Source organism: Cervus canadensis, chromosome 5, assembly GCF_019320065.1.
Source record: "Cervus canadensis isolate Bull #8, Minnesota chromosome 5, ASM1932006v1, whole genome shotgun sequence".
NCBI lineage: Eukaryota > Metazoa > Chordata > Mammalia > Artiodactyla > Cervidae > Cervus > Cervus canadensis.
This window is the reverse complement of record NC_057390.1, coordinates 2,904,780-2,914,428: the sequence shown is the minus strand read 5'-3', so window position 1 is coordinate 2,914,428 and position 9,649 is coordinate 2,904,780. Positions and strand designations below refer to the sequence as shown.

General features: G+C 48.9%; 1 protein-coding gene across 3 annotated transcripts in view; it reads left to right on the top strand.

Annotated features, from left to right (window-relative positions):
• Positions 1-290: 290 nt before the first annotated feature.
• Positions 291-9,649, top strand: part of FAM178B (family with sequence similarity 178 member B) — a 104,936-nt gene continuing 95,577 nt past the window's right edge. For all 3 annotated transcript variants that reach the window (XM_043467831.1, XM_043467830.1, XM_043467832.1), the window contains exon 1: positions 291-365. The gene's annotated coding sequence lies outside the window, so the exon portion shown is untranslated. The remainder of the gene's footprint in view (positions 366-9,649) is intronic.

Below are 9,649 nucleotides of genomic sequence, written 5' to 3'. Positions count from 1 at the left end.
AAAGAGGTGGGAAGGGCAGGTCCGTTCTGGAATGAAATCTTCAAGCCGCCTCCTTCTGTCCGTGCGCCTTTGGCAAGTGGCCCTCTCCCCCTGGGCCTCGGTGTCCTCAATCGTAAAATGGAAGCCGTCGTGCCCGGATTCAGCGACTTACTCCGGGATTTGCCTGAGGGGGCGGGGTCTGAGTAGGAGCAGCGGGAGCGAAGCAGGCTGTAGCGCTGAGCCACCGGGGCAGGCGCGCACCCTAGAGGGCGCCCACGTGACGCGCACGTGGCGGGACTGCGCATGTGTGTTGCAAGTGGCGGGGTGAGGGGGCGCCGAGAGCAGCCATCGCGGAGCCTGAAGCGAGGGGCTGTTGCTGTGTCCAGGTCAGCGTTGGGCGTGGGGAGGCCCTGGAGACCCGCGCCTGGCCCCACCCGGCCCGCCGGTCCCCCGTCCTCCACCCCCACCACCCTAGAGGCCTCTACCCACTCCCTTTCCCCAACAGCTGGCCGGGTCCCCTGCCACCAACCGGGCCCTCCTGAGTCCCGCCCTGCCAGGCCTCCATGGTGTGGGCTCCCTGTGTGGCCTTCGGCCCTGTAACTCATGGGTAGGCTGGTCAGCTCCATTTAACAGGTGAGGAAACTGAGGCTAAGGATCCTCAAGCGGCATGGCAGCCACAGTACCCACCCCCAACCCCCGCGAAACCACGGTAGTTCCCAAGCCCAGTGTTGGTCAGCTCTCCTCCTGTCTTGTATTTTCATGGATTCCTTTGTTTTACGGGTGTGTTTGCGTTTGACTCTGATCTGTTTACAGGGATTGCCTCGACCAAGACGGGCCAGGCCCTCCTCTCCCCGGGTGGCGCAGTCGCCAAGCCATGGTTTGCTCTGTTAGGGGTGGAAATTTCTTCAGACTGATTTGGAATTAGTTTATGTTTTGATTTGATGGTTTGTTGTTGTTTGCTTGTTTTTCATGTTTCCCAGGGCACAAAGGGTCACTGTTGTTTTTCTTTCCAGAAAGGCTTTCTCTTCCCAGCCTGTTCCCAATTTGATGGATGTGTGGTTTACGATGCTGGAGACTCTTTGGCTTTTCTTTGTGGATAAAACTCATCTTGCTTCATCTTTCCCATTTTGAGCTGAGTCCTTGCTGATGGCAGCCTCTGCCCTGACTTAACATTCCTGAGCTATTAAATATTTGTTTAAAAAGACAGATATAAAGCATAGTGTTAGGAATATGGCATCTTGAAGAAGTGATCTTCATTAGAAGCACAGTTATATTCTGAGTTAATCTTGGATCTCTTTATATACCAAAGGCTCAAAACACTTTGGTACCTATAATTATTTGGCCTGGCAGTCACGTTTTAAGACAGATTGTTTTATTTTTCTTGTAGCCTGGAAAGTAAAAACAAAAAGAGTGAGGTGATGTGCTGAAATCACACATGAGAGCATGCTGAAGAGTGGGAGAGGCTGGGAACAGAGGCTGAACATTAAAAGCTTTGGGCTTGAGTTTGAAGGACTTGGGGAGGCGCTAACCCTGCAGTGGGGTGTGTTTGGAAGATGGAACCCCAGTTCCTGGGCTGGACTGGGGAGGAGGGAGCATGGCTGGACCAGGGACCCATGCTCTAAGATGATTTCCTTTTAAAAACATTTAAGTATTTGGCCACGTCAGGTCTTAGTTGTGGCATGCAGGATCTTTGGTATTCGTTGTAGTATGCAGTGTCCTTACCTGCGGCACGTGGGAGCTTGTTACCTTACCAGGGATTGAACCCAAGGCCCCTGCCTTGGGAACCTGGAGTCTTAGCCACTGGACTACCAGGGAATTCCCTAAGATGGTTTTCTTAACCTGGAAAGAATATGTGTGAGAACGAGGAGGAGCAGGCCCTGGATGTTGGGTGGTTGGGGCTTGGGAGGGAGACAACAGAAGTAAAGTTTAGGCAGTATGTCTCCCTGTTTGACTGGCGCAGGGCCCTGACATCATCGCTTTTGTTCCCCTATGCGTTCCTGTCTCGACACCTAGTATGCAGTGCTTGGAGCCTGTTGACTAACCATAATTATCCTTTTAATTGATTCCAGAATGCATCTTTGTTCACATTTTCACAGCTCGATGTTGAGCTGGGTCCCATGGTGGATGGTGACTTCCTTTGTGCCGTCATTCACTTGGCAGCTTTTTATGTTTCTTTGTTAACAGAAAGTCATGGTGCTTTTCTGTTTTTTAGGCACACCGAGCAACACGTGAGATCTTAGTTCTCTGACCAGGGAGACCAGGGATCAAACCAGTGCCCCCTGGTTTGTCTCAACCACCAGACCACCAGGGAGGTCCCCACAGGGCTTTTAAAATCAGAATTATCTTGGCTCCGATGAGTTGCAGTTTTCAGAGTTGGAGATTCAGGCCGAATGACCCCTTGTTAGACTGTACCATGGCTCACTTCTTCATTGAAGATGCTGGTATTTTTAAGGAACTGGAGGGAGGGGGTTGCTAGAAGCCAGGAGCAACAGGTACAAGCGTAAAAATGTATTCCTTTGTTGGTTGGAGAGGGAAGAAACAGCTGGTGGCTGTGTCTCCTTTATAGGGGAAATTGGACTGCCGTGCAACCACTGGCAGTGCATTAGCTTTGAGTGACAGGTGTTCTGCGGCAACCAGGCTTAGCTGCCCATTGGGCAGGTGGCCCTAGCCCACGAGCCTGCTCACAGCCAGCCAATCTGAATACACCTGTTGGGGCAGTGGGGCCCAGGCTTCATCATCTGCTGGAGTCTTGGTGACCCTGGGTTTGTCTCTTGGCAGTCACCTCCCACTGCTGCAAGTTCAAGGGCAGAGACCTTCTTTTCCCCTTCTTTGATGTCTGAGGGCTCAACACAAGGCCTGATGCATCAGACATGCTAAATTGGGTTTGCTGAGTGAAACTGTACTGGACACGTTGGGGCAGGTTGTCTTCCAGCGCCCAGGTCAGCCTTCATGTAGGAATCATTTTCTGGGCCAAGACTCCGTTCACAGTCCTCAGTCCTCCGTGCAGCTACTTTGTGGGTTGCTGAGTTTGTGAGCTAACCTGGAGGCTGTCTTCCTCTCCAGCCCTCATCTTTCTTATTTCTAACCCTCAGCTTTCAGAATAAGCTTTTGGAACTTCTTAGTCCACTTACGGGCTTCCCTGGTGATGCAGCAGTAAAAGGAGAAAAAAAAAACCCGCCTGCCAATGCAGAAGAATTGGGTTGGATCCCTGGGTCAGCAAGATCCCCTGGAGAAGGAAATGGCAACCCACTCCTGTATTCTTGCCTGGAGAACCGCATAGACAGAGGAGCCTGGTGGGCTACAGTCCGTGGGGTTGCAGAAAGAGTCAGACATGACTTAGCGACTAAAAAACATAACGAAAGTCCACTTATACATTTTAGAACCTGCTTCTGTGTCAGCTTGTTTGGTGACTTTGTCGCCAGAGAGCCTAACTAGTTAAACCGCAGAAGAGCAGGATTCCAGCTGGTGTAGCAGGTTGTCTGTGCTGGGTTTGGTGTTTGAGCAGATGAGCAGGTCCCAGCCTGGGGAGAGCTACAGACAGGAGTGAGACTGTCCTGGAAACATGGGCCAAAGTTCATCTTCTTCTTTGTCTTCAGAGAAGACATGAGCTGACCCCAGGGCCCTCCAGATCTGCCCACCTTGATCCTGCCCCCACCCCATGTCCTGGGTGACCTTGTGTGCATCTTCTAGAATGAGATGCTTTGAGCATGCCAACCGTCTTTTCTCAGCTTGCACCAGGATTGTCTACAGGTGGCTTGTACAGAAGTGGAGACTTTGAGGAGAGGTGATCTCTGTCTTCTTTGGCTGCCTTTCGGGCCTTCAGGGGAGGCTTACACTTTGCCTGAGAATGCAGCCACCTCCGGTGCCACCACCAGTTTGCCGGGTTTTTTGTCTGTTTTGTTTTTTAATCTTTGAAGGGGACTCTGAGGATATTTTGGTGGTGAGTGTCTGATGATGGAAGAACTGACTCATTGGAAAAGACCCTGATGCTGGGAAAGATTGATGGCAGGAGGAGAAGGGGACGACAGAGGATGAGATGGTTGGATGGCATCACCGACCTTATGGACATGGGTTTGAGTAACCTCCCGGAGTTGGTGATGGACAGGAAAGCCTGGTGTGCTGCAGTCCATGGGGTCACAAAGAGTTGGACATGACTGAATGACTGAACTGTCTGATGATCTTCCAGTTTCCATTTGATTTGTGAGAAGTACTGGTTATTACTGTGGGCTTGCCTGGTAATTCAATGGTAAAAGAATCTGCCTGCAATGCAGGAGACACAGGAGACTTGGGTTTGATCCCTGGGTCAGGGAGAGCCCGTGCATCCACTCCAGTATTTTTGCCTGGAGAATCCCATGGACAGAGGAGCCTGGTAGGCTATAGTCCATGGGGTCAGAAAGAGTCAGACAAGACTGAAGGGATTGAGCACACTGCACACACAGTGGTTGTTACTGTAAGGTCTTTGCAACATGTGAAGTCGTTAAAAACAAGCACTAGTTTTCAACCGTCCCCGTAAAAATTGAGATGAGAATCATCAATTGATGCTGAAACTAGGAAGTGAAAGTATGATGAGAAAGAGGGTGTTTACATAGTCTCAAAGAATCTTCTCATAAGATGTTGATTAATTACAGCAAAAAGAAAATGGTGATATGGTGGTGGAGATACCTGACAGATATCAGCTTCGCCAGGAGATGAAAGTTATCAATAGCAACATCAGTAATGGAACAAATTGACATCTGTGCGTTCTGATATGAGACTCTGAAAAGGACATACCACTGCATCTGTATGTTCCTGCCCCAGACATATAATCTGAATCCAGTCATGAGAAAGTGTCACATAAACCCAAATGTATAGAATCTACAAAGTAGTCAGTACTCTTCAACGGTGTCAAGATCATATAAGTACACACACACGTTAGAGGTAGTGATAAAGCAAACATAATGCAATATTAACGTTGAAGGGATTTGGATGCAGGTCATGTGGAATTCTTCGTCTCATTCATTTAATTTTGGCTGCGCTGGGTCTTCACTGCTGCACTCGGGCTTTCTTCAGTTGTGATGAGCAGGGGCTACTCTCCAGTTGCGGTCCCCAGGCGTCTCCTTACGGCGGCTCCTGTTGCTGAGCAAGGGCTTCAGGCACGTGGGCTTCAGTGGTTGCGGTGCACAGGCATAGTTGCCCTGAGGCGTGTGGAATCTTCCCAGACTAGGGATCAAACATGTGTCCCCCACATTGGCAGGTGGATTCTCAACCACTGGCCCATTAGGGAGGTCCCACCCATTCTACCTCTTGGTAATCGTTTGACCTTTTCTAACACAAATGGACATAACTATTCCTGTGACCCATCAATTTGACACCTAGGTGCATTCTCAACAGAAATGCGTGTGGCTGGGTGTATACAAAATGCAAGTGTAACAATGTTCATGGAAGCATTATTCATAGTGGTCACAACCCGAAAACAATGAATATGTCCATCTGGAGTAGAAGAGATGAGCCTGTATTCACACAATGAAACACCGCAGAGCAATGAAAACATGGCACTGAACAAAACAAGCCTGACACAGAAGAATCCACACTGTGTGATCCATTTGCACATTATTCAAAAAACGGGCAGACAGATCTGTGGTGTTGAGCAGAGGATGGCGTCCTGACTGGGAGGGAGTGTGAGGAGGACTCTGGGGTGCTGGCATATGCTATTTTTTGTACTTGCGTCGTGGTTACCCTGGCGTGCCTGGTGGCTCACTGGTAAAGAATCCGCCTGCCAATGCAGGAGACATAGGTTTGATCCCTGGGTCGGCAAGATCCCCTGGAGAAAGAATTCCCTGGTATTCTCGCCTGGGAAATCCCATGGACACAGGAGCCTGGTGGGCTGTAGGCCATAGGGTCTTGAAAGAGTCGGACATGACTTAAGCAACTAAACAACAGCGACCACATGGTTACCTGGATGTGTTTACTTGGTGAAAGTCCATCAAGCTGTATTCCCACTGTGGTTCCCTTGTCTGCATGTATATTGTCCGTTCAAGTTGATTCATTTGATTTGTGCCTAGTGTGTACACAGTATGATATGCAGTGTTTGATATATTGCATATCACAAAGGACTGAACTGTGCCCGTCTCCCCCCCAAAAGCTTGCATTGAAGCCTTCACCCCCAATGTGGTGTTATTTGGAAATGGGGCCTTTGGGAGGAAACTAAGGTTAGATTAGGTCATGAGGGTAGGACCCCATGCTGCAATTAGTGACCTTAGCAAAGGAAGAGACCAGAGCCCACACTTAGGTTCACTTTCTCTCCCACTCCCTGTCCCATGAGTCCATAAAAGAGAGGTCAAGAGAGATGGCAATCCCGCCACAAAGCTCAAGAAAAGCCCTCGGAATGCAACCTGCCTTGCCAGCACCTGAATCTGCCACTTCCAGCCTCCAGAGCCATGAGAAATAAATCTGTGGTTTAAGCAACCCCCCAGCCTATGGTATTTTGTTAAGGCCGCCCAAGCTGACACATAAATGTACAATAGCATCGACCACCTAGGTTGTTTTTTTCTTTTGGCTGCACTGCGTCTTTGTTGTGGTGTGTGGCTTCTCTTGGTGCACGCGGGCTCAGCGACTGTGGCACTCATTCTCCAGTTGTGATGTGTGGACTCTCTCATTGCAACCTGTGGGCTTAGTTGCCCTGAGGCATGTGGGAATCTTAGCTCCCTGAACAGGGATCGAACCCACGTCCCGTGCATTGGAAGGGAGATTCTCAACCACAGGACCACCAGGGAAGTCCACCTAGTTTTCTGAGCTTCCTTCTGGGCTTGGCCCTGGAGTATGGAGATAAGATTTCCTCTGTGCACTCAGGTGATGCAGGAAGAGCAAGGACCCCCCACCCCACCCCACCTCAGTGTGGGGATGAAAGTGCCGTTTCCTCACTCATCAGGATGGCGCACCCCTTGGCATCCGCATCATCTTCCCATCCAGAGCCCTGAACTGCTGAGCTGTCAGGGACCAGAGTGAGCTGCTTGTCATGATCTTGAAAGTGGAATGGCAGAAGCCAGTGACTCTGGACTGGAACAAAGGCTGTGCTGTGTCGCCTAAACTTAGTGAGCTCTGCATTGTTAGGAAGACACAGACAGCACTTGTGCTCAGAAAAGAAACCGATTTGGAAGGGAGAACATAGCCTCCCCCTCCCACCCCCTCACCCCCCAGCCCCTCATTGCACACAGCTTTTTAAGTGGAATTGGTCTCCTTGTATCAGCAGTTTCTGATTCTTTTTATATTTTATCTTATCATCTCCATGGACTTCTGAGCACCAAAGCATTTGCTTGGTTTGGGGCAGTTTTCTTGTCGTTAGATATTATAATGCAGTAACTCTGGAAATAAGAGTCGGCTGTTGCCATTGGCTGTGAGTGGTAGTGTTCATGTAATGACTTTTCAAAACTATTTTTGTAAGTGAAAGTTGCGCAGTCACGTCCGATTCTTTGCGACCCTGTGGACTATACAGTCCATGGAATTCTCCAGGCAAGAATACTGGAGTGGTAACCTTTCCCTTCTCTAGGGGATTTTCCCAATCCAGGAACTGAACCCAGGTCTCCTGCACTGTAGGCAGATTCTTTACCATCTGAGCCACCAGTGAAGCCCAAAAGACAATTATTTTGTTGTATGTGGTCACCAAAGTCACTGTTCCTTTAGCTTTATGGCCAGCTGGCGATTTTATAGATTTCCTGAAATGCCTAGAGCCCAAACAATGATGAAACTCTGCTCTGCAGATTGGTTCTGAGTTGGAATCTCCCTTCAACACTTAGCCAGGCCTTTAGTAACTCTGCCTCACCCTTCACTCCCTGATTATGTGGAACCTAATGAGCAGTCTCAGTGGTCTTCCCTGGGTCGGGAAGATCTCCTGAAGGGAATGGCAACCCACTCCAGTATTCTTGCCAGGAAAATCCCACGGTTAGAGGAGCCTAGTGGGCTATAGTCCATGGGGCTGCAAAAGAGTTGGACACAATTCTTTTGTTGTTGTTGACCAAACAACAATAACAACAATGAACAGAGATGAAAGCTTATGGGTTTCTCAAGTCTTTCATTGGCATGTCTTAGTCCTGGGTGTGCATGTGGCTTTCTAGACACTCTGCTTTACATGGGGACTATTTTATTTATTTTGGAAATTTGGAATATTTTTCTGTTTGGAATTTTCTCATTTTCTCTCTCTTGCTCTCTCTCTTTTTTTTTTTTTTTGTTAACTTATATTTTAGTTGTTAATCCTTTTTTTTTTTTTTGGCCATGTGACACTGGCATGTGGGATGTTAGTTCCAACACTGGAGATCGAACCCATGCCCCCTGCGTTGGAAGTGAGGCATCTTAACCACTGGACCACCCAGGAAGTCCCATGGGAGCTTTTAAAACTTCTTTCTCTCTTCGTCATCTCCTACCCAGCCCTTCATTTTCCGGCCGCTCAGTCTCTCTGGCTGCTTGTGCCGCCTGTCGGTTCCCTGCCCCGATGGCTGAGACTGGTAGATTTATCTTTACATGGCTTCAACAGATGCCACCCAGGACACTCCAGCCCTAAGACAGTTCCAGTGGGGGAGTGGGTGTGCAACAAAAGCAGGACCCTGGGTTGATTCTTTGGGGAGCTGCAAAACAGGTCAAAACACACAACCACCGTTCTTCAAGAACAAAGTTTGTGTTGCCTCGCTGGCACCAGCAAGCCACACCACTAATGCCGCCCCCACCACTGCCCCTGAGCTGGGAGCTGGGGGTGTTGGGAAGGTCAGATCAAAAGGCAGATCACAGACTTACTGACATCTAGCAGATCCTGCTTCTTTAAACACTCCCCTCATCATTGTTAGTTTTTTGTTAGATTTCAAGAGTTCCGTTAAGTGTTGGTCCTGATGGGTTTTCCAGCTTAAATATTGCATTTGTGGAGGGACAGATTTCCAGGGTTCCTGACTGCCCGATTTGAACATCTCGCAGTGATTTTTGTATTGTTCGATTACTCTAGAAAGAATACTCCAGTTAGACAGTGCTCACAGTCATGCATGTCTTCATAGCCATGCCAGCATTTGTTGTTACAAATTTTTAAGTTTTTGATTGTTTTCTTATTATTGAATGATACTTCATAGTCATATTGATTTGGGTTTCTTTTATTATTGTTGAGTTTGAACCCTTGCTGAGTGAGTGAGTGAGCTTTTTTTGTAAACTGTCATTTCCTTTGATCATTAGTCATTCAGACATTAGCCTTTCATCTGTGTTTCAGGTTGTCTGAGTCCAGGCCTGCCGTGATGAGAGATGTCTGTGTATGTGGCTAGGTCCACCTTAGCTGAGGACAGGCAGCTGCTAACACAGGAGGAGGCTTATTGGAGCCCGGGGGTCTCTTGAAATCATTCGTTCATTCATCCAACAGAAATGCACCTGGCCTTCCATGTGCCAGGTCTGTGCTGATGCTGGGGAGATGGCAGGACCAGACAGCCCTGTCCAGCCCGCTCTTAACAAACAGCCTCACAGGGGTGACACCAAGCAAGCAAAATGCACAGGATGTCGTTTCATGGGTTTTTTTTGGCCATTTTGCATGGCGTATGGGATCTTAGTTCCCTGACCGGGGATCAAGCCCACGCCCCCCCCCCCCCCCCGCATCGGAAACACAGAGTCTTAACCACTGGTGCCATCAGGAAAGTCCCAGTATATCGTTTTAGAAAATGGCCTTTCC